The sequence below is a fragment of the Schistocerca nitens genome, chromosome 12 (assembly GCF_023898315.1).
Source record: "Schistocerca nitens isolate TAMUIC-IGC-003100 chromosome 12, iqSchNite1.1, whole genome shotgun sequence".
Lineage (NCBI taxonomy): Eukaryota > Metazoa > Arthropoda > Insecta > Orthoptera > Acrididae > Schistocerca > Schistocerca nitens.
Genome location: NC_064625.1, coordinates 133112714 through 133138838, shown reverse-complemented (window position 1 = coordinate 133138838; position 26125 = coordinate 133112714). Strand labels below are relative to the sequence as shown.

The 26125-nt window shown below is 41.7% G+C and overlaps 1 protein-coding gene and 1 non-coding gene across 2 annotated transcripts in view; one reads left to right on the top strand and one right to left on the bottom strand.

The window, feature by feature from the left end:
• LOC126215203 (uncharacterized) overlaps positions 1 to 26125 on the top strand; it is a 171675-nt gene that overhangs the window by 12508 nt on the left and 133042 nt on the right. The gene's annotated exons all lie outside the window — the stretch shown is intronic.
• Trnat-ugu (transfer RNA threonine (anticodon UGU)) lies at positions 10690 to 10764 on the bottom strand. Its single transcript has one exon. It is a non-coding gene; the product is annotated as a tRNA-Thr (tRNA).

Sequence of the window (26125 nt, the reverse complement as noted above, 5' to 3'; positions counted from 1 at the left end):
GGTTTATTTGGGAGAGGTGACGAAACAGAGTGGTCATCAGTCCCATCTGATTAGGGAAGGAAGTCGGCCGTGCCCTTTCAAAGAACCATCCTGCCAATTGCGTTAAGCGATTTAGGGAAATCACAAAAAAAACCTGGATCAGGGTGGCGGACGCGGGTTTGAACCGTCGGCCTCCTGAATGCGAGTCCAGTGTGCTAACCACTGCGCCACCTCGCTCGGCGTGTAACCGTATGGACTTAAACGGTAGGCTTCTTGTAATAGTAAATCAGAGTAACGCTTCCTCCCAAGCTCATATAAGAACCAAGAGGAAAGAAGAAAAATGGAAGTCGAATAGCAAACTGCTCGCTTAAGAAAGAGTGTAACAGAGGGATGTAACCTTTCGGCCCTAGTGTTCAATCTACACACTGAAGAAACAATGACGAAAATAAAAAGAAGGATCGAAAGTGGGAGTATAACTCATAATGAGAGGATATCATTGGTGACATTCGATGATGACATTGAAATCACCAGCGGAAATGAGCTGCAGGAACAGATGAATGAAATGAAGAGTCTAGGGAGTAGACTGCTATGGGTTGCGAGGTTGATAGTAAACAAAAGAATGACAAAAGTAATTAGGAGTGGTGCGAATGAGGTTAGCGATAAAGATAATATCAAAAGTTAGCACCACGAAGTACACACAGTGGAAGAATTCTATTGCCTAGGAAGCGAAGTAACACATGGCGAATAAAAGAAGGAGGAGATAAAGAGCAAGCTACAACAGTCAAAGTGGGCATTACTGGCCGAAGGAACTGTACTAAAAGTAATTAGGAATAGTGCGAATGTGGTTAGCGATAAAGATAATATCAAAATTGTGCACCACGAAATACACACAGTGGAAGAATTCTATTGCCTTGGATGAGAAGTAACACATGGCGGATAAAGCAAGGAGGAGATAAAGAGCAAACTACAGCAGTCAAAGAGGGCATTACTGGCCAAATGAACTGTACTAGAATGAAATACTGATCCCAATTTAACATAGAAATTTCTGCGAATGTGAATTTTAGCACAATGCTGTGTGGAAATGGGTGATGGGTTGCGAAAAATGTGGATGAGAAGAGAATCGAAGCGTTTGGGACGTGGTTGTAAAGGAGGATGTTGAAAGTTAGATGCACTGACGAGGTACGAAATGATTCTGTGGAGCCACAGAATCTCGGTGGAGAAGAACATCTGGAATGTACTGATAGAAACAAAGGGGAAAATGATCTAACATATGTTTGCACATCAGGGAATATCTACAATGGCATATGAGGAACGTATAAAGGGTAAAACTCTAGGGTAAGACAATCAAGCGATACACGTAGATACTGTTTGCAAAGACTGTTGCAAATACAGTTAGCAGTAAAGAAGTGATAAATTAAAACGTCGTGGGTGATTTTGAAGTTTTATTGGGCGCAAATTCAAGCGAATGTCGGTTTTTAGTGCATATAAAAATTTATAGCCTCTTGTGTGCTGAAGTGTGTGTCGTACAGTGATATAATTTCGCTGGAACATTAAGTAGTACATGTGGATACTGTCGGTATACTGTGTTGCTAATAGAGTAGTTAGCAAAGAAGCAATAAATTGAAACGTGATTTATGATGAAGTTTCACTGCATGAAAAGAAAAATGTAGTAAGCTATAAGCATTTTTCGTTTCATCCTTTCGTGGAAGAAATCAAACACAAAAAAGTTAGTCAACGTTTCATTTTATCTGGAAAGTTTGTTGCAAGTCGCTAAGCACACTCATTCTCATATACTGGACGATCAAAGTCGAGGTACGCGCGCGGCAGCTGTTCTGACTTAAGAGAGAAACATAGTTTCCACACTGAAGAGTCAAATAAACTGGAACACCTGCCCAATATCGTGTAGGGCCCACGCGAGCACTACACAAGACGTGGTATGGACTCGACTAACATCTGAACTAGTGGTGGTGTGAGCGAACGTGTGGGTGCTATTCTATCATTCTGCACAACAGATTAATCTAAGATGTACCGTTTACCCTGTGGCTCCTGCAAGATGCATTTTCCACCCCCACACTACTACAGAAGTCAGACAGACGCTCCTAACGTTTTAAGGAGAAATGCCTAAAAAACGTTCAGCAATAAATATCATCTGGAGTCGTCCGCTGTAAGGAAATGACACAAAAATTCACAAAATTTCTTATGTAGCTAGTGGGATACTTGGGTACTGGAGTAGTGCTAGTTAGTGTAAGAAAAACATGAAACTAACGTAAATTACTATTTATTTTGCAAAAATTCTGAGAAATCACAATGGCACTTCTAGTTATGAACTGAACAAGTTATATCCTGGTTCTTTTCGGAATGTGAAGTTACCTCTCAAGGACAGGATTCGCTAATGAAATTTCTATACAAAGTTTAAGATGGTTGTTGACTCGGCAGAATGGCTGAGAGGCGCGCCTACTCAACTTGAATAATTATCCTTTAGAATGTTGCTAGGTACGGTTGAGGCTGTCACGTGTGAAATGCAGTAAAGTGTACTGTTGTGGAGGAAATATGGGGCTCGCAAGAGCTGTAGCGCACAATACCGTAAGCTGCGATGACTGCTGCCTGCGCTGCTCGCTGCTGACAAATAAGATAACTCTCGTTCTATCTGGATTGACCTTCGCCGATCAAACTCTCCCTACACCTTGATGAAGTCAAGGATTCCTATTCGCCCCTAGTCTAACTATTGGCGTGGTACACCGGTCAGATAAACAGTCCACCGCGATGCTACTCAAAATTCGCTCGCAGGCGTTTAACTATAACTCTGTCCATTCACACCACACAATAAGTGTGTCGGCCAACACAGTGAACAATGCTTAATCGTAAGGACTCAATATAGAGTAGCACTTCGATTCACTCTCGACAGAGGTGCTCTCCCAGTGAAGTACTGAGGAGAGACTTGTTCCTCGCTCTTTGAGTACATGTACGAGCGCGCACGCTCTCGTTACGTGTTCTCGCTCCAAGAGCGACAACCGAACGGCACCTCTCCAAGCCAGACATGAAGGGGTACATCTTTCGGTCTCTTCCATTACTCCTTCAGCTCAGAGCGTCAGGAATATTGTCTGCCAATCAGCATTGCTCTTCTGAAACGGGAGAATGACGTTCCGTTTAAGGCGACCAATCCAGACATTTGTAGCATCGGCGTTTGCCGTTTGCTCTCTCCCTGTGAAAACCTCTGAAACTGCGTGCTATGTTTGTAAAGTATGTGTAGACTGGGCACTCCCACACACTGTAGCGGAATTTGCTTTTAAGCCAAACAGAGGGTCGTTCTTCCTTTCTCTCGGGCAAATGCTGTCCACTCTACAGGAGCTCGCCGCCTGATGTACATAGGTAGACTCGTCCTCTGAAGGGACCAGCCTCCTGGCATGCGGTTTGACTCTCCCAAACTAAAAGCTTTTGTGACTGTTGGGTCTTGAATGTGTTTGTGTATGCCAGCCCCAAGTATTTCAAGCTCGGTGTGCACTTGCGATTTACTTGTTATTTGCATATCGTTTACATGAATTCATACAACATTGACTTTATCTTATCAAGTTTGGGTTCGAATGAAGTGTCTTGATGTGCGGAGTATGATTGTTAGGGCGGAATACGTAAGCAATGAAGGTCAGGAGACCACGACGTCTTACACTGGAGGGAACTGACACCATGAATCCTGCAGGGCTGTCCATATATCCGTATGAGTATGAAGGGGTGGAGATCTGTTGTGGACAGCACGTTGCAATGCTTCCCAGATATGCTCAATAATATATACGTCTGGGAAGTCTGGTGGCCAGTGGAAGTGTCTGACCCCAAAAGAGTGTTCCTGGATCAACTCTATAGCAATTCTGGACGTGTGGGATGTCGCACTGTACTGCTGGAAATTGCCCAAATCCGTCTGAATGCACAGTGGACATGAATGGATGCAGGTGATCAGACAGGATGCTTACGTACGTGCCACCTGTCAGAGTCGTATCTAGACTTATTAGGAGTCCCATATCACTCCAGCTGCACACGCCCCACAGCATTACAGAGCCTCCACCAGCTTGAACAGTCTCCTGACAAGCAGGGTCATTGGATTCATGAGGTTGTCTCCATACCCGTACAACACCATCTGCTCGATACAATTTGGAACGAGACTCGTCTGACCAGGCAACATGATTCCAGTCATCAACAGTCCAATACCGGTGTTGATGGGCCCAGGTGAGGCATATAGCTTTGTGTGGTCATCAAGGGTTCACGAAGGGAATTTCGGCTTCGAAAGGCCATATCGATGATATTCCGTTGAATGGCTCGCACCCTGACACTTGCTGATGGCGACGCAATGACATCCTCAGCAATTTTCAGAGCCGAAGGCCGACTGATGTACCCTTGATGTCTGCACGAGACAAAGCTTTACATCTCGCCTGTGCCCATGAACTCGGACATTGGACTGTTGATGAAAAATGCTGCCTGATCGGACGAATCTCGTATCAAATTGTATCGAGCGGATAGACGTGTACGGGTAACCTCATGAATCCATAGAACCTGCATGTCATTAGGAGACTGTTCAAGGTGGTAAATGTAAATGTCGTGTGACTAGGCCTCCCATCGGGTATACCATTCGCCGGGTGCAAGTCTTTCGATTTGACGCCAGTTCGGCGACTTGCGCGTCGATGGGGGTAAAAAGATGATGATTAGGACAACACGACACCCAGTCCCTGAGCGGAGAAAAATCTCCAACCCAGCCGGGCATCGAACCTGGGCCCTTTGGACTGACATTCTGTCGCGCTGACCACTTTTTTCTTTTAATCTCATTTTGTTCGTTTTCGTTCGTTGTATGTGCTCGGGGCGGACGACGCATGACACCCGTTTCAGTTCGTCGTTGATCCATTAACTCAGTTTTTTTTATTACAGAGGGTAGCTAACCCTCTGACCGAACACGCTGAGTTACCGTGCCAGCAGCGACTCAGCTACCGGTGGAGGACTTCAAGATGGTGGAGGCTTTGTAATGGTGTGGGGCGTGTGCAGTTCGGGTACTATGGCACTCCCGATGCGTCTAGATACGACTCTAACAGGTGACACGTGCGTAAGCATGATGTCTAGTCCACTGCATCCATTCATGTCCATTGTGCATTGAGCAATTACAGCAGGTCAATGCGACACCCCACACTTACAGAATTGCTACAGAGTGGTTCCAGGAACACTCCTCAAAACTTAAACATTCTCCAGACATGAAAATTACTGAGCATATTTGGGATGCTGTGCAACGTCCTGTTCAGAAGAGATCTCCCACTCTCCCCCCCCCCTCCCTCCCCCCTCGTACTCTTACGGATTCATCGACAGCCCTGCAGGATTCATGGTGTCAGTACCCACTAGCTCTACGTCAGACTAGTCGAGTGCATGCCACGTCGTGTTGCGGCACTTCTGCGTGTTCGTGGGGGCCCTAAACGATCGTAGGTAGGTGTACCAGTTTGTTTGGCGCTTCAGTGTATGAAGAGTCAGTTTGTGAGGCAAACAATGGAGCACGCCGCAGGGTCGCTTATGGTGGGGGGGATGTTTTTCGGATTATACACTCCTGGAAATGGAAAAAAGAACACATTGACACCGGTGTGTCAGACCCACCATACTTGCTCCGGACACTGCGAGAGGACTGTACAAGCAACGATCACACCCACGGCACAGCGGACACACCAGAAACCGCGGTGTTGGCCGTCGAATGGCGCTAGCTGCGCAGCATTTGTGCACCGCCGCCGTCAGTGTCAGCCAGTTTGCCGAGGCATACGGAGCTCCATCGCAGTCTTTAACACTGGTAGCATGCCGCGACAGCGTGGACGTGAACCGTATGTGCAGTTGACGGACTTTGAGCGAGGGCGTATAGTGGGCATGCGGGAGGCCGGGTGGACGTACCGCCGAATTGCTCAACACGTGGGGCGTGAGGTCTCCACAGTACATCGATGTTGTCGCCAGTGGTCGGCGGAAGGTGCACGTGCCCGTCGACCTGGGACCGGACCGCAGCGACGCACGGATGCACGCCAAGACCGTAGGATCCTACGCAGTGCCGTAGGGGACCGCACCGCCACTTCCCAGCAAATTAGGGACACTGTTGCTCCTGGGGTATCGGCGAAGACCATTCGCAACCGTCTCCATGAAGCTGGGCTACGGTCCCGCACACCGTTAGGCCGTCTTCCGCTCACGCCCCAACATCGTGCAGCCCGCCTCCAGTGGTGTCGCGACAGGCGTGAATGGAGGGACGAATGGAGACGTGTCGTCTTCAGCGATGAGAGTCGCTTCTGCCTTGGTGCCAATGATGGTCGTATGCGTGTTTGGCGCCGTGCAGGTGAGCGCCACAATCAGGACTGCATACGACCGAGGCACACAGGGCCAACACCCGGCATCATGGTGTGGGGAGCGATCTCCTACACTGGCCGTACACCACTGGTGATCGTCGAGGGGACACTGAATAGTGCACGGTACATCCAAACCGTCATCGAACCCATCGTTCTACCATTCCTAGACCGGCAAGGGAACTTGCTGTTCCAACAGGACAATGCACGTCCGCATGTATCCCGTGCCACCCAACGTGCTCTAGAAGGTGTAAGTCAACTACCCTGTCCAGCAAGATCTCCGGATCTGTCCCCCATTGAGCATGTTTGGGACGGGATGAAGCGTCGTCTCACGCGGTCTGCACGTCCAGCACGAACGCTGGTCCAACTGAGGCGCCAGGTGGAAATGGCATGGCAAGCCGCTCCACAGGACTACATCCAGCATCTCTACGATCGTCTCCGTGGGAGAATAACAGCCTGCATTGCTGCGAAAGGTGGATATACACTGTACTAGTGCCGACATTGTGCATGCTCTGTTGCCTGTGTCTATGTGCCTGTGGTTCTGTCAGTGTGATCATGTGATGTATCTGACCCCAGGAATGTGTCAATGTTGTTTCCCCTTCCTGGGACAATGAATTCACGGTGTTCTTATTTCAATTTCCAGGAGTGTAAGAGTACTGGTCTAGTGAGAAATAGCGAAAGATTAAAGAAGGAAGCTTCCTGGAAAATTAAAACTGTGTGCCTGACCGAGACTCAAACTCGGGACCTTTGCGTCTCTCGGGCAAGTGCTCTACCAATTGAGGTACCCAAGACTCACGCCCCGTCCTCACAGCTTTAATTCCGCCAGTACGTCGTCTTCTACCTTCCAGACTTTACAGAAGCTCTCCTGCGAACCTTGCAGAACTAGCACTCCTGGAAGAAAAGATATTGCGGAGACATGGCTTAGCCCCAGCCTGGGGGATGTTTCCAGAATGAGATTTTCACTCTGCAGCGGAGTGTGCGCTGATATGAAACTTCCTGACAGATCAAAACTGTGTGCAGGACCGAGACTTGAAGCCGGGATTTTTGCCTTTCGCAAACAAGTGACATCATAGCATGCTGTTCATCAATGCCGTCTGATCTGGCAAGAGACTTATTGGTCGTGGGTTTGTTCTGCATCAGGAAAAAGATCCTAAACGTGTTTCTAACTTGTGCAGAGCGCATGTCAATAGAAAATAGGGGTGTGGGCCACTGTACAATATGATTTTGTCAAGCCACTCACCTGAATAATATCTCCAGAATGCCAATTATTTGTGTAACTGTCCTGAGAGCACAGGTTCGATAATTTCGAGGCTAAAATCTGAACCATGTTGCATTGTACTTAATGATACAGACAGAAAATATTTATTTTGTTGGTCTATTTTCTTACGATGTGTTTGTACACTGAAATAAAGTACATAGATTTTACGATGGCTGTTCGAAGCTAATGACCAGTAGTGTACAAGGTTTTAATTCAGGTGCGAATCTTTGGGTCTGGAAATAAAAAAGTTTTAAGACTATCCTTGTAGCTCGATGCTACTTTATTTATAAATGCGAGCCGGCCGAAGTGGCCGTGCGGTTAAAGGCGCTGCAGCCTGGAACCGCAAGACCGCTACGGTCGCAGGTTCGAATCCTGCCTCGGGCATGGATGTTTGTGATGTCCTTAGGTTAGTTAGGTTTAATTAGTTCTAAGTTCTAGGGGACTAATGACCTCAGCAGTTGAGTCCCATAGTGCTCAGAGCCATTTGAACCATTTTTTTTATAAATGCGAACCAGATAAGGCTGTGATGCCACCATCTACTACGATGAATAGTCACGATGTTCCACAAATATTTATTGACTAGTTTTGATCACAATAGCGCCGGCCGCGGTGGTCTAGCGGTTCTGGCGCTCCAGTCCGGAACCGCGGGACTCCTACGGTCGCAGGTTCGAATCCTGCCTCAGGCATGGGTGTGTGTGATGTCCTTAGGTTAGTTAGGTTTAAGTAGTGTCCCATAGTGCTCAGAGCCATTTCAACCATTTTTTGAACCACAATAGCCCTGCATAAGGCAATGGCTGATAGGAGTTTGCTAACACTCCAAAATACCAGGATTGCAACAATGCAAACTAAAGGTAATAAAATCTGGGAATTTGGTTCGGACATATTCTGTAAACAACAAAATATTTTGTACGCCAGGCATATTTCAGCACATGTGTGTCACCAACATATTTAGTTAATAATCTTGAAGGTGCAGCATATTTCACAGAACATTTAGTGAGCGACAGGTTAGCACAAAACTGTTTATAGCAATTCTAATCGTTATTTTAGTAGCTAGACACGATGCTTATATTCTAGCTGTGTACTTGGTCCAGGTTGATGTTGGACTGTTTCTTGCTTCTTTTGTCTTCCCCCCCCCCCCCCCCCCCCGCATCCCCCCACTACCCACCCACTTCTCTTGGCTCTATGACTCACTCTCTGTGTGTGTGTGTGTGTGTGTTTAATTTTGTACTTGTTTGTGTTGTAAAACTGGGGATCTTTGCTGGAGGTATTACTTTGCGACAACAGCGCGCTCTTGTGTTTTATTCTTAAATACCGTAACCGGGATTAACATTCAAGAGATAATTCTGCTGCAGCGTGCTATTGCATACGGCTGCCATTACTGGTGGAAGCTAACACGTACGCACTTTGCACTCGAGTCGGTGTAGAAAAACTTGTTGTAGACATCTTGCAATCTTTTTTCTAGTGTCGATAAATTTTAAGGGCTGCATAACTGAAGGTAAGTTAATACAGGTATGTTATACTTTGCACTTTGCACTCGAGTCGGTGTAGAAAAACTTGTTGTAGACATCTTGGAATCTTTCTTCTAGTCTCGATAAATTTTAAGGGCTGCATGACTGAAGGTAAGTTAATACAGATATGTTACACTTTGCACTTTGCACTCGAGTCGGTGTAGAAAAACTTGTTGTAGACATCTTGGAATCTTTCTTCTAGTGTCGATAAATTGTAAGGGCTGCATAACTGAAGGTAAGTTAATACAGGTATGTTATACATGCAGAAGTTCTGTATAAGAGTAAATTTTACTACATTTGTCTTCAGACATTGAGAAAGAAACATGTTATTTCTGTGGGTGAAAACAATAAAATTTTGACAGCATACAAGTTTTGTTAATGAAATTAGGGCCATTTGAGAACAGTTTAGAGTAAAAAATTTTATTTCGCAATATAACTTTGCTTGTAAATGTAAGATACAGTTGATCAGAATTATTAAATGTCACGACTTCGTTTTTTTCTCGTGCCACTGATCTTGTATGTAACAGTCTAATCTATCTAACTTGCTTAGAGAATATTTTTCTAACTGTACTTTTGTGATATTTGTTGTGGTTATTTTTATCATACGTTTTCACCTAACAGATACCTAAGTATGTATCAGTTTTGTTTAATAACGTTGCTCAACGCAGTTTAGTTTTCTTGCATTATCATTTTGTTTCAACGAGGATGGGACTATAATTATTTGCATTTTAAGAAAATGCGCAAGATAAATATCACCAAACCGGCAAATATTGCGACAAATTGTTTTCTGTGTATATACAATTTAGCAGTAAACGCCCATTTCCTTGAAGAATCGATAACTCATGTAAAAGAAACCATCGTGTTAAAGTTTCAGTTCAGACAATAACTATGCGAAATATCGAAAATGACATTATTGTTACCTCCTGAAGCGTTTATACACGTGCAGCTAGGACCATAAGGCATAAACGATGAATTGAGTTAGCCATTTAGTAACACATAAAAGTGAGCAAATCGGCAACGCATTCGTAGCTGTGATGTTGTAAAGGAACAGTACGCAGTTCATCTTTATCACGGACCTGCCTACCACTCGCTGATTTGCTCGCGCTCCTTTGTCTATGCAATTCTGAGAAAGTCGATTTGTCATGGTGACTATTAAATAGTTTTCTTTGATTCAGTTAACAGTCTGCAACACTTTCTAAGCTTTTCGTGCCAATCAAAGCGGTAGAATCATGGTCTTCTATGAGTGTGCTTCAAACGAAAAAGCAATTTTGCTAGCTACATTCTCAGTTGAGATTTTGTGGCCATATTTCCACAGAAACTTTCAGCCCGTAACACATATTTCTTTTATTCTAACCGACACCTCAAATTCCAGTATTCATAGATTTAGCTTTAAAAATGCTTTCATGATAAAATATTTTCAAAAAAGTTTAACCCCTCTTTCATCACATGAGGCGTTCAGTTCCAAAAACAGTGAAACACGATTTTTTTTTAATTTCCGACCCAGAAGCCAAATACAAAATTTAATGGATTTAAAATGATAATTAAATGGACACCCTAGCTGCAAACAGGTGTTGATGTACTTCATTGGGGACATGTTGAAAATGTGTGCCCCGACCGGGACTCGAACCCGGGATCTCCTGTTTACATGGCAGACGCTCTATCCAACTGAGCCACCGCGGGCACAGAGGATAGTGCGTCTGCAGGGACTTATCCTTTGCACGCCCCCCGTGAGATCGACATTCCCAACATGTCCACACCACTACATTCGTAGTGCGCCTAACAGAAGTTTGCCCATCATACTCCTTACTCGTGGCAGATTAATCTACCAAGTCCCGTACGAGTTCGGGCATAGCGTGTGCGTTCGCACAAGAAGGTCAATGGCTGGGAAGCCATATTTTTTAACTATATATAATAGTTTCATTATTAAATATTTCCACATAAATTTTTGTTGAATATTTCACCCACATATGTGCCGAAATTCCAAAAACACTACACAAGTAGTATTTTTTTTTTCTAACCGAAAAGCCACACAAAAATGTTGATAGATATAGATTAAAAATGCTTTCATCATGAAATATTTTCATAAAACTTTTCATCAGCTGTGTCATCCCCTCACCGGTTGCATCTCCAGAACTAGCAAAACACGTTTTCTTCTTTAACTGATAATTCAAAAACCAGTTTTTATGCATGTAGTGTCGTAGCAGTTCTTTAATAATAATTTATTTTCAGAACAAACTTTCATCTACTATTTCATCCCTTTAGTGGATGAATTTCCAAAAATGCTGAAACACGGATCGATTTTATTTCTGAACGAGAAACCAAATACCAGTTTCCGTGTTTATAGCTTCTGATTGCCTTAATAATGACATATTTTCAAATAACATTCCATCCAGTATTGAACCCCTTTAGGGGTGCAATTACTAAAAATCTTTTCTTAAACGGGGCCCTCCAAATTTCGAGTTTCTGCCCTTATCGATTATCTGCGAAATGATGAATGAATGAATGAATCAGGATGTTTCTTTTTAAACGAGCGTCATTCAATAGTTAAAGAGACAAATTGGTCTGGAGAAAAAAGCTTTTATTTTTACAGAACAATACTTTCTCTACTTTTCAACATAATCCTCTTGAACATTTATGCGCTTGTTCCAACGGGCTACAAGTTTTTTTTTTTACTCCGGCTGCAAAGAACTCCTTGTCTTTATGTTTGAACCAATTTCTCACGAACTTTTTCCACGTCCTCGTTGTCCTGGAACCTCTTCCCACGCAATGCCTCCTTCAGTGCTCCAGACAAATGGACATCACTAGGTGCTAAATCAGGACTGTAAGAGGGATGAGGCAGGACCTCCCAGCCAATTTTGTCGATGGTTTCACTCTTAGTTGAGCAATATGATGACGTGCGTTGTCTTGCTGGAGAATCACACCTCTCCTCTGAGAACCACGACGTCTTTCTCTCATGGCTGGCTTCACTTTGTTTAAAAGCAAATCCGAGTAGTATTGGCTGTTCATTGTTCGCTGCTCTTCGAGATAATCACAAAAAACTGGACCTTGAGCATCCCACAACACCGTCAGCATGACTTTCCCTGCTGATGCCTGGGTTCTGAGCTTTTTCCTGACAGGTGACTTGGTGTGCTTCCACTCCAAGCTTCGTCTTTTTGATTCAGGCTCATATTAGTGAACCTAAGCTTCATCACAAGTTAAAATTTTGTTGAGGAAGTGATCACCTTCTCTTTCATAACGTTCCTTTAGTTCTGTGCACACTCTCAACCTTGTTTCCTTGTGAAGCCGCGTCAACTCTTTTGGGACCCATCTTGCACATGTTTAGCGGTAATTCGGCCTGTTACAGATAATGTTACGAACTGTACCAGTACTAACTTGAACGTTATCAACTATCATCTCCACAGTCACACGGCGGTCGGCACGAATAATGTCATCAATTCGACTTTCAAGTGAGGGAGTTGAAAGTACATCTGGTCGGCCAGAACGGTGTTCGTCAGTCACTGAGTCGCGGCCATTTTTGACTGCTCTACCCACTTGTAAAACTTTTCACGATTCATACCACCTTCACCATAAACTTTAGACTTTCTACAGTATATGTTCACTGGTTTTCTCCTTCGGCAAGTGAAAAACGAATAACAGGAACGTTGTTCAACTAATGTGGTCGTTTCAAGTGGACTCGCCATCTTGAAATGTATTTTTGAGGCTATAAACAACACAATGCTGAGCTCGTCCAGTGATGTCAACTTAAAACCATAAAAGTATCAAACTTGCCCTGCTAACAGTTTTTTCCCCAGACGAATTTGCCTCTTTAATTATTGAACGACCCTCGTACACACGAAAAGGGATGAATATGGGTCCACTCTCATTGTCATCGATTTGATGTCACTGTGTTTTTCTGAGCAGAGTATAACTTTGTTAAATTAATATTTGTTATTCCGAAACCTCATTGGACATAAAAAATTTAATGTTATCAAAATTAACGATTAAAGATTGTAGAATTCCATATATTCTGAAATTAAAAATATTTTAATTATTTTAGGTCATAATTTTTTTTTCAAATCTCACACAGCTTCCCTATATTTTGTTTTCTTGTACAGTTCTTATTAGATAACAAACAATACATCAGCAGATGCAGGGGTATTTGGTCACGACAGAAGGAAAGAAAAAACTTAGAGTCCTGATTACTGCTTTTATACGTTAAGTATGTTACATCCGGTTAGTAGCTTTTAACTGCTGTGGCACGGAAGAGCTCTTCTCAGGAAAGGAAGTTGTGAGTGGATGTATCACAGCGTAAATAGTGGTCACTGAACAAGCAACGCAGCTGTGTGTAGCACATTGGCTGTAATTCCTTATACAAAGTACGCGTTCACGCATAAACTATTATTTTCTTTAAGCTGTAGCAGTACACAGATAACTATACATTGGGCAGAATTATGGTAAAGTTATGACGGTGTAATGGCAGAAGAGTATTACATTAAACACTGCAGAATGAACAATACCAAAATAGTTCGAATCGAGTACAGTCTTCAAGTACAAATCCTTGTCGTCAGATTTTCAGTAAGGTATCAGAGACTACTTTGGTTAGGCACTCTAAGACAAAAAAAAAAAAAAAAAAACCGGACGCGCCTTGATAGAACTATCTGCTTTGCACGGAGATCGGTAGATGCTAGAAGTGATGTATCATGTTAACTGAATCTTCCGTCGCTCCTCGGTAGAAGAAGCACTAGTTTGCTTTTGTTCTGCAGTATTACTTTTGTTGTGTTAAGGGGTTTTCGGCTTACAAAGCCGTCATCAGACATTTATTGAGTATTCCACCAAAGAAGTTTGTTAACGACATTGGAAAAGAAGTTGCAAATCTAGATTGAAGCAGAAGCGTAGAGGAAATGACATCTTTGACAGTGTGGTCGTAATGAAATGTAGAAAAGTAAAAAGTTGAACAGAAATTAAATATGAAGGTAATAAACCGGAGAAAACTATAACACAATAATGGAACCGCAAGCCCACATAACGGTTTGTAATAATAAACAAAACCAATAAAATAAAACGAGTACTTGGTGAGGCTACTTGAAAAAATATAATATATGAAAGTGATACACAAGCCAATTAAAAGAAGAAAGAATTACCAATGTAACTACAGAATACATGATGAACTTAAGCAATATCCATAAGATAAACAGAAATGAATAAATGCAAAAATGTGGAGGATTGTACGGGAACATACAGTAAATCATACCTTTGAGAGTATAGTGATACAGCTTTGTAAAAAGAAAAAAATTGAACAATATACAAATATAAAGCGATCAAATAGAAAAACATTAACATTGTACTAAAAACTGTGCCTAAGGAACAGTTTTGTTTAAATAAATGAACCAAGTAAAATAAAAATAACAGTATTTGATGAGACAACTTTTAGAGGTATTAAATATGGAAGGTAGTACAAGTGCCAGTTAAAAGAAAGAATAACAGCCGTAATTACAGTCTATAGGAATTAAAGTCCAGGATATAAGATGAACATCAACAAAAGCAAAACGAGGATAATGGAATGTAGTCAAATTAAATCAGGTGATGCTGGGGGAATTAGATCAGGAAATGAAACACTTAAAGTAATAAGTGAGTTTTGCCATTTGGGAAGCAAAATAACTGATGATGGTCGAAGTAGGGAAGATACAAAATACAGACTGGCAATGGCGAGAAACGCATTTCTGAAGAAGAGACATTTGTTAACGTCGAGTTAAAATTTAAGTGTCAGGAAGTCGTTTCTGAAACTATTTGTATGTAGTGTAGCCATGCATGGAAGCGAAATACGGGCGACAAACAGTTTAGGCAAGAAGAGAATAGTAGCTTTTGAAATGTGGTGCTACAGAAGAATGCTGAAGATTAAATGGTTAGATTACGCGACTAATGAGGAAGTACTGAATAGAATTGAGGATAGGAGAAATTTGTGGTTCAACCTAACCAAAAGAAGGGATCGGTTGGTAGGCCACATACTGAGACATCGAGGGATCACCAATTTAGTACTGGAGGGAAGCGAGTGGAGTAAATATTGTAAGGGGGCCCAAGATATCATTACAGTAAGCAGATTCAGAGGGATGTAGGTTGCAGTAGCTACTCAGAGATGAAGGGGCTTGCACGGGATAGAGTAGCATGGAGAGCTGCATCAAAGCAGTCTGTGGACTGAAGACCACAACAACAACGACGACTACGTAGACAATTTTAATAAAATAAAATAACTGAATGAATACAGTAAAATAGGGGAATGTATAGGATCGTACAGTGTGGGAAGCAATGAAAAACAGACAGGATTATGCGAATTTAGGAAGAGGGGAAGTATGAAGATGTGATGTAAATGTACAGACAAAAAAAAAAAGTTTACTATTTCAGAAAAATTGGATGATATAGTCACGAGATTGAGCTTCAAAAATTGAGTAAGTCAATAACGTTTTCGTGTAACTATGGCCCTTATGCAAGTAATTATTCGGCTTGACACTGATTTATAGAGTTGTTGGATACCCTAATGAGGGATATCGTGCCAAGTAGTGTCCAACCAGTCAGACGTGTATGGAGACGCCCGGGGCAGCTCTGTGGTTCAAAGACGAGATTCTGTAGGCAATAGTGCAATCGTATCGTCAATATTTTGGTGAAAATACATATTGATGGATGATGTGTGTGCTCACCATGTCTTCGTAGACGCATTCCTTCAGCATACTAAGATTAGGTGAGTGGCCTGTGTGTTCCCTGGGCATAAGCACAATCGAACGTGCGTCACATCTAGTGAAGCGAGATGTACGAGGTGCATTCAAGTTCTAAGGCCTCCGATTTTTTTTCTCCGGACTGGAAAGAGATATAAACATGTGCATTGTTCTAAAATGAGGCCGCGTTCATTGTCAATACGTCCCAGAGACGGCAGCACCGTACGGCAGATGGAATTTTATCGCCAGTGGCGAGGATGAGAACTGTTTTAAATACTTAAAATGGCGACGTTTTCCTTATTTGAACAGCGTGCAATCATTCGTTTTCTGAATTTGCGTGGTGTGAAACCAACTGAAATCCATCGACAGTTGTAGGAGACATGTGGTGATGGACTTATGGATGTGTCGAAAGTGCGTTCGTGGGTGCGACAGTTTAATGAAGGCAGAACATCGTGTGACAACAAACCGAAACAACCTCGGGCTTGCACAAGCCGGCCTGACGACATGATCGAGAAAGTGGAGAGAATTGTTTTGGGAGATCGCCGAATGACTGTTTAACAGATCGCCTCCAGAGTTGGCATTTCTGTGGGTTCTGTGCACACAATCCTGCATGACGACCTGAAAATGCGAAAAGTGTCATTCAGGTGGGTGCCACGAATGCTGACGGACAACCACACAGCTGCCCGTGTGGCATGTTGCCAAGCAATGTTGACGCGCAACGACAGCATGAATGTGACTTTCTTTTCGTCGGTTGTGACAATGGATGAGACGTGGATGCCATTTTTCAATCCAGAAACAAAGCGCCAGTCAGCTCAATGGAAGCACACAGATTCACCGCCACCCAAAAAATTTCGGGTAACCGCCAGTGCTGAATAAATATGGTGTCCATGTTCTGGGACAGCGACGGCGTAATCCTTATCCATTGCGTTCCAAAGGGCACTACGGTAACAGTTGCATCCTACGAAAATGTTTTGAAGAACAAATTCCTTCCTGCACTGCAACAAAAACGTCCGGGAAGGGCTGCGCGTGTGCTGTTTCACCAAGACAACGCACCCGCACATCGAGCTAACGTTACGCAACGGTTTCTTCGTAACAACTTTGAAGTGATTCGTCATGCTCCCTACTCACCTGACCTGGCTCCTAGTGACTTTTGGCTTTTTCCAACAACGAAAGACACTCTCCGTGGCCGCACATTCACCAGCCGTGCTGCTATTGACTCAGCGATTTTCCAGTGGTCAAAACAGACTCCTAAAGAAGCCTTCGCCGCTGCCATGGAATCATGGCGTCAGCGTTGTGAAAAATGTGTACGTCTGCAGGGCGATTACGTCGAGAAGTAACGCCAGTTTCATCGATTTCGGGTGAGTAGTTAATTAGAAAAAAAATCGGAGGCCTTAGAACTTGAATGCACCTCATAACTGGACTTCGACGATGAACACCTGCTCTGCGTGACTTTTTCAGAATCACCAGTGGAGAAGGGGATGATTTGGAACAGGGTTGGCTTCTACATCTATATCCATCTCGAAACCACCGTGAGGTACATGACAGAGAACCAGTTATTAGGGTTTATTCCTGTTCCATTCATGTATGGAGCGCGAGAAGAATGATTGTTTGAATGCCACTGTTTGTGCTGTAATTATTCTAATCTTGTACTCGCGATCCCTATGTGAGGAATACGTAGTGGATTGTAGGACATTCCTAGAGTTTTCATTTAAAGCCGTTTCAGGAATCTTTGTTAATGGAATTTCTCGGGACAGTTTCTGGCTATCTTCAAGAGTCTTCGAGTTCAGTTTCTTCAGTATCTCAGTGACATTCTCCCACGATTGAAACAAATCTGTGACCATTCCTGCTGCCCTTCTCTGAAAATGTCCAATATCGACTGTCAGTCCTACTTTTTACGGGTCCCATACACTTGAATAGTATTCTGCCTAACTATGCAGCTTTTTTCGGGTAGTACTTCGATGTAGACACCTGCATCATATGCTAAAACTCTGATTTTACTATTGATATTGTCTGCAAGCTCATTAATATACTGTCTGCGATTCTACATCTACATGGATACTCTGCAAATCACATTAAAGTTCCTGGCAGAGGGTTCAACGAACCACCTTCACAATTCCCTATTATTCCAATCTCGTATAGCACGCAGGAAGAACGAACACTTGCATCTTTCCGTACGAGCTTTAATTTCGCTTATTTTATCACGGTGATCGTTTCTCCCCACATATGTCGCCGTCAACAAAATATTTTCGCATTCGGAGGAGAAAGCTGGTGATTGGAATTTCGTGAGAAGATTGCTCCGCAACGAAAAACGCCTTTGTTTTAATGATGTCCATCCCAAATCCTGTATCACTTCAGTGACACTCTCTCCCCTATTTCGTGATAGTAAGTATTCGGTTAAAACACTGTTGAAAATTTGTTTATACATCTTGTTCTGTAATTCTGTTTGTTTATTTTGATGTCAGTGGGAAAACAGGTACTCCGCCTCGCCATCCTTCGTGTACCATGTACTATTGGGGCGTGGTGGAAAGTAATGGCCCCGAATTTTTGATGTGTAAACTCTTAAAGCTTTTAAAATAAAACAAGCGTTATTAACACCCTACATCTATAGTTTCCATGTTTACATACTTACTTCTCACATACGCATCGTGGTGACGAAAACATTTCTCTCAACGAGAGACCAGCTTTTTGATACCGTCACTGAAGAGTGTTTGGCTTTGTTGACAGAGTCACAACTCCACCTCTGGTTGCACCGCTTCATTACTACCAAAGTGAAGTCCTCGAGGGTATTCTTGAAGTTTTAGAAAGAGATGAGAATCGGATGGGGCCAAGTCGGGACTGTATGTAGGATGATCGATGGCGGTGAACCCAAGGCGTCGTATTGTTGCAGATGTGGTCTGGCATTGTCATGCTGAAAAATGGCTCTGAGCACTATGGGACTTAACATCTGAGGTCACCAGTCCCCTAGAACTTAAAACTTTTTTTTTTTTTGGTCGTCAGTCTACTGACTGGTTTGATGCGGCCCACCACGAATTCCTTTCCTGTGCTAACCTCTTCATCTCAGAGTAGCACTTGTAACCTACGTCCTCAATTATTTGCTTGACGTATTCCCATCTCTGTCTTCCTCTACAGTTTTTGCCCTCTACAGCTCCCTCTAGTACCATGGAAGTCATTCCCTCATGTCTTACCAGATGTCCTATCATCCTGTCCCTTCTCCTTATCAGTGTTTTCCACATATTCCTTTCCTCTCCGATTCTGCGTAGAACCTCCTCATTCCTTACCTTATCAGTCCACCTAATTTTCAACATTCGTCTATAGCACCACATCTCAGATGCTTCGATTCTCTTCTGTTCCGGTTTTCCCACAGCATGTTTCATTACCATACAATGCTGTACTCCAGACGTACATCCTCAGAAATTTCTTCCTCAAATTAAGGCCGGTAATTGATATTAGTAGACTTCTATTGGCTAGAAATGCCTTTTTTGCCATAGCGAGTCTGCTTTTGATGTACTCCTTGCTCCATCCGTCATTGGTTATTTTACTGCCTAGGTAGCAGAATTCCTTAACTTCATTGACTTCGTGACCATCAATCCTGATGTTAAGTTTCTCGCTGTTCTCATTTCTACTACTTCTCATTACCTTCGTCTTTCTCCGATTTACTCTCAAACCATACGGTGTACTCATTAGACTGTTCATTCAGTTCAGCAGATCATTTAACACTTCTTCACTTTCACTGAGGGTAGCAATGTCATCAGCGAATCGTATCGTTGATATCCTTTCACCTTGTATTTTAATTCCACTCCTGAACCTTTATTTTATTTCCATCATTGCTTCCTCGATGTACAGATTGAAGAGTAGGGGCGAAAGGCTACAGCCTTGTCTTACACCCTTCTTAATACGAGCACTTCGTTCTTGATCGTCCACTCTTATTATTCCCTCTTGGTTGTTGTACATATTGTATATGACCCGTCTCTCCCTATAGCTTACCCCTACTTTTTTCAGAATCCTTTTTCAGAATCTCGAACAGCTTGCACCATTTTATATTGTCGAACGCTTTTTCCAGGTCGACAAATCCTATGAAAGTGTCTTGATTTTTCTTTAGCCTTGCTTCCATTATTAGCCGTAACGTCAGAATTGCCTCTCTCGTCCCTTTACTTTTCCTAAAGCCAAACTGATCGTCACCTAGCGCATTCTCAATTTTCTTTTCCATTCTTCTGTATATTATTCTAGTAAGCAGCTTCGATGCATGAGCTGTTACGCTGATTGTGCAATAATTCTCGCACTTGTCAGCTCTTGCCGTCTTCGGAATTGTGTGGATGATGCTTTTCCGAAAGTCAGATGGTATATCGCCACACTCATATATTCTACACACCAACGTGAATAGTCGTTTTGTTGCCACTTCCCCCAATGATTTTAGAAATTCTGATGGAATGTTATCTATCCCTTCTGCCTTATTTGACCGTAAGTCCTCCAAAGCTCTTTTAAACTCCGATTCTAATGCTGGATCCCCTATCTCTTCTAAATCGACTCCTGTTTCTTCTATCACATCAGACAAATCTTCACCCTCATAGAGGCTTTCAATGTATTCTTTCCACATATCTGCTCTCTCCTCTGCATTTAACTACTTAAACCTAACTAACCTAAGGACATCACATACACCCATGCCCGAGGCAGGATTCGAACCCGCGACCGGACTATGCATGGGGGCTTATTTAAAATAGAATGCAAATAATTTTAATTTTTTGCTTTAGTAGCTGTCTGTCCGATTACGAAGTCTCGTTACGGTTGGCCCTGACTAGTATTATTACGCTATCTGACTGCATAGGACAACAACAAAGAATGAAATGGAAATTTTCATTAACACAATTAATTAATTAAGTCCCCAGCAACTATAAAACCTACAAAACCAAAGCACAAGTGTAACTGTTCTGTGTGTGGAAGTATGACTCAACGTACGCATCTGGCACGGTTCTTCTTCAATAACACAAGAAATTTTACATATCATTTATACTGAATTAATTAAAGAAAATAAAAATACCATAATTACTCAAGAAAACCAGAATTACACTCTAATACAAGAACACAAGCCAGACGCTTTGTTGACTGAAACTGTAATGAGGCATTATTTAAAACATGGAAATAATGAAAAATAAATCAAGTTTCGTTACCTTCATATATTGACCAAAATCACTCTAATCATTACAATATATCTCCACACCGACTCGCTATTACCACATCTCAACAAGAACTTTTCAGTATCACATCTCAGCAAGCACTCCCTACTAGCACATCTGAACACGAACTGACTACTACGAGTCCTGGACAAGCACTGCCCACTACGACATCTCAATAATCACTGCCAGTGGAGGCGGCGGAACAATGCTCTCTAGCGATCTCTGGCGCTGTGGCTCAGTGTAGCCACCTTTCATATGCCCTTCCTCCACGGGCTAGAATTTGATGGTATTTTTGCCAGCATTGGTGGTGAAAATACCACCAAATTCGTCAAAAAAAATACAGACAAAAATAAAAGATAATATTAATACGTAAATATCATATAACTAGATAAAATTTTGGCTTTGCACTGACCTTTCAATAACCTAATATATAGAATACAGTAAGCAATACAAATTCTTTCATACATGTGACTTTACATAATAGTTTACACAAGTATTATGTGGTTAAACAATTCAATCAATAGCGTCAGCAATGACGAATATGTGCAGGTAAGAGTCTCATAACTTTTCACAACCAGTAATACACAAAAAATCAGTTTATACAAATATTCACATAAACGCTTTCCATAGCTCAAGAATAAGCAGTTGACAGTTCCAGCAGTAGCACCCAGCAATGGTCAACAGGTGCAAAAACCAAGAAGTAACATTTTTTCAATAGAAACAGTCCATCAGTGGCACCCAGTAATGTTGAATAGGTGCAGACAGCAACAAGTGTGCATTTCAGTATAAGCAGTTCCATTAGTGGCACCAGCAATGTTGAGCAGGTGCAGACAGCGACAGGTGACATCTTTTCAGTAGAAACAGTCCATCAGTGGCACCCAGCAATGTTGAGCAGGTGCAGACAGCGACAGGTGACATCTTTTCAGTAGAAACAGTCCATCAGTGGCACCCAGCAATGTTGAGCAGGTGCAGACATCAACAAGTAACACCATTTCAGTAGAAGCAGTCCATCAGTGGCACCCAGTAATGTTGACCAGGTGCAGACAGCAAGAAGCAACATCATTTCAGTAGAAGCAGTCCATCAGTGGTACCCAGCAATGTTGAGCAGGTACACACAGCAACAAGTCACATTTCTCAGCAGAAGCAATTCCATAAAATTCACTTTCACTGATCACACTGTTCATCAGAGTTTATAAGCAGAAATTAAACATGTCCTAGTGGCACCAATCATGTAGAAAAGGTACAAGTAACAGTCCATAATTTTTACTATCACTGATCACACAGTTCATCAGCAGAAATTAAACATGACTAAATGTCACACATCATGTTGAAAAGTGCAGCACAATCACTAATCAGACAGTTCAGGCATGAACAATAGTTTGAATACACATACAAATGCTTTTACAAAGCTCTTACACTAAACATACAAATCATAATAAACACACAAATGATATCAGATAATTGTCATATTAACCATTACAAAGACACAAATATCAGTAAACCTATAATATTTATGGGTGTCAGTGCAAGCCACTACCAACAAATAAAATAATATTTAGGAGATAGGTGGGTAGGATTAGGAAAGGAAAACACACAAAACACACTCACTCATCTTTCATCCACATTAAGTGCTACTGTGTAATTGAATAGTGTTAACTGTGTAAATGTAACTCTGTCCAAGATTTGATGTTCGACATGTGTATCAAGTAGTAGTGGCAGCAATGTATAACAGTCAATAATAGTTAAGTCAACGTCATAGTCATCATGTCAAGACCAATGTTTGCCAAGCCAAATCAAATGTATCGTTGCTGTCAGTGAGCCAAACAAATGCTTCCTCTCTCAAAAAAAGTATGTACTGCTTATTGATTTAACAAAGTGTGGGTAGACAATCTTCCTTCTACTTAAGTGTTCGAGTCTGCCATCTTCATCCTCCTTGTTCCATATAAACCAACAAAAAAAATATGCTCCTTACTTACTTTACCTCTTATCCACCAAAACTCCAATAATCATCAACTTCATATAATCTTAATATCTAAATAATACTTCTTCAATACGTCGATACATATAAACCTTATTGCCAATATCATTTCACTTCCATAACAACTCTTTCCTCTAGTCAGTCTCCTCGAACAAGTGCAGACAAAATCCTAATGCAAACCTCAATTCATCATCTCATACAATCCGAAGACACAATGTCAACACACAACCTCTCGTGTAATCCATCTGATCCAAATCTGCTACTCATTATAAATTATAAGATACATTTTGGTTCCTTGTCCATCATTAAATAAAAGAAATGCATACATGACCTCTAACAGCCTTTAGTTTGAATAACTTTCAGTAAGTAAGTACGATTACGAAGTGTTAATGATCATAATATTTCACAGTGTGTACACCACTTCAAGAATTATGGCAAACAGAAGCAAACATGTGGAGTATTTCTTGTGTCAAGTGTCACTTCCTATTTCAATTGCTCACGAAGAATGCAGTGTAATAACTCTCAATGGTCTAAACCTAGTTTTGGTATGTCATGTCGTTAGCTTCCTTCCTATTAGCATAAATTTATACAGCTTCCATAAAACCTCAGCTCATGTGACTTCTATGAAGTTTCTTGTACTCATGTCGTTCGTCGAATTATAGCAGTTCATTCTCTTATCTTAAAAATATAAGGCACTGAGCATAAGCAAAACATGCAATAGCGAGTAAATATACCAGTAGAGAACTGAATGTCAACAAGTGGATGCAGCACAATCCCTATAACGAGGCTCTGCCAAGCGAACAATCTACAATTAATACCATAGTGTAACCTAATCTCCATGTTTGTACACTGTACATCAGCATTGCTATATTCTAAATTGAAGAGTAGTTATGACAACAAAACAGAAACGTGTAAATATGCAATCCATACGCACAGCAGCAAACATATATCTTACGTAATAAACAAGTCATTAGCATCATATCAGCACAAGCAAATAAATGTTCGTATGTAATCTTAATAAGTAAACATGAAGGCGCAAGCAGATAAATCACAAAGTGTAACCTACAAACATAACAGCACAACTAATAGGGTGACAATTATAATTTAAATAAATAAGCACAGCAGGCACATAATAAAAAAATGTGACATCAGTGACAAGGCATAGCAGCCAAGCGATGCATAATATACGCAAGTAATAACACTGTTCATTAATAAAACATTGTCAAAATCAGTAAATGTACACAAGCACGTCGCTGCACAAGTAAATTCATAGAACACGAAATTTAGCACAAAGTATGAGTCACGTAATCGCAAGCAGCAAATTACGTCTAAAGTACGTACCTAAGTGGAATTACGTTACCTGAAAAATAAACTCAATTGATAGTTACCCTTTTTAGTGTATTGGTTTCTTCTTCGAAATTACATTCTTTCTGAAATTTTCTCCATAGCAAGTCGTCTTAACGTCGGACACGCACAGAATTTACCTGAAGGTCTTAAATATTTTACACAACCGTATCCTGAAAAATACTGAACGTTAATAACATAATTTATAAAGTCACCATAGCTTTATACAGAATTTAATCGGAGAAATTAGACTGTGTATTTGTTTACGGCTGTCAGTGCATTCGCACTGAGCGCTCGATCAGCTGTAGGCGCGTGACGTAGAAAGTGATTGTTTGCGGTTAACGACTGCCTTGTGCGGCGCGCTGACTTGACTGTTGCTTTGAGTACGCGCCGCCGGAACACGGCGCGGTATCCTTGTACTCTCCGCATGTTTACGTATAACTGTTGGTTTCTCAAAAGTATGTCATTCCACAAAAATTTTTACGTTCGATATATGATGTATTCCCTTAGAGCGTCGAGATTTAAGAGTTTCTACTTCGACAGTGTTATCATGAATAATTTTGCGAACTCTATATGGACCGTTATAAAGCAGAAAAAATTTGCGACACAAGCCTTTTCCTTTATGAGACAAACGGTGAGACTTAATTAACACCTTTTGACCAACTGACAAAATTTTTAAACGACCAGGACGTTTCGCTGATTTCTCTCTTCTAGCAGCCGCAGACGCAATATTTTGTAAAGCCAGGTTGACAACTTCAGAATGCCGCAGTTTCTATGAAGGCGGAAATGGAACTATTTCAGAAATGCGATTTGTTGGTACTTTATTTTTTAATATCAATAGAGGCGGTAAAGAAGTTCAATCATTAGGAAGTTCATTCAGAATGTTTTGAAAAATATGAAGATACTGATCCCAAGTTCTGTGATTCTGATGACAATAAAGACGGCACAATTTATTGATTTCCTTCATCCATCTTTCTGAAGCGTTAGATTGAGGGTGAAAAAGTGAAAAGATTGGTTTAATTTTACGACGCCGTAGAGTACGAAGCCAAATTTTAGAGCGAAACTGTGATCCATTATCTGATATAACCTTATCAACATGACCCACTTCATTAAGAAAATGTTTGATGAAAGCATTAGATACTGAACGAGCTGTTGCTTTGCGTAACGGTGTAAAACACACATATTTTGATGTCAATTCCACTGCTACAAAAATGTACGCAAAACCATTAGTAGATCGAACCACTGGACCGAACAAATCGACTGCAGCCATGTCCTTTAATTTCGCTGGAATGATAGGAAACAACGATGCTCTGTGAGAAATTGTTGGCGGCTTAGCCTTTTGACATAATTTGCATTTGGCAAGAACAGATCGAATACGTTTTTCCATATTACTGAAGTAGCAATTTTCTCGTAATTTATGAAAGCATTTTCTGGGACCAAAGTGCGCATAACTGAAATGTGTGTACCAAATCAATTTATTGACCCACTCATCAGGAATACAAACTAACCAAACAGAGTTGTCGACCGATTTTCGTTTGAAAATAATATCATTGCGAACTAAATAATACTGTCTGATCGCTACGCTTTCCTTTCTTCAACATATGAAGTAATATTGTCACGAAGATAAACAGGTAAAATTTCATTTAAGCTACGAATGAATGCTGCAGAAAATATAGTAAGTCCAAACGGTAATTTCCAAAGTCACTTTTGAGTAAAACAGTCAAATCCGGTTATTCTTTACCTACTGTCTAGATAGATAGATAGTAGAAGAGTTGTTTTTATAGATGCAAAGAATAGTGAAAGAGTAGGCAGCGGTGCAGAAAACTAAAAGGGAAATAGCACCACTACAGCTCGGGGCCCTGT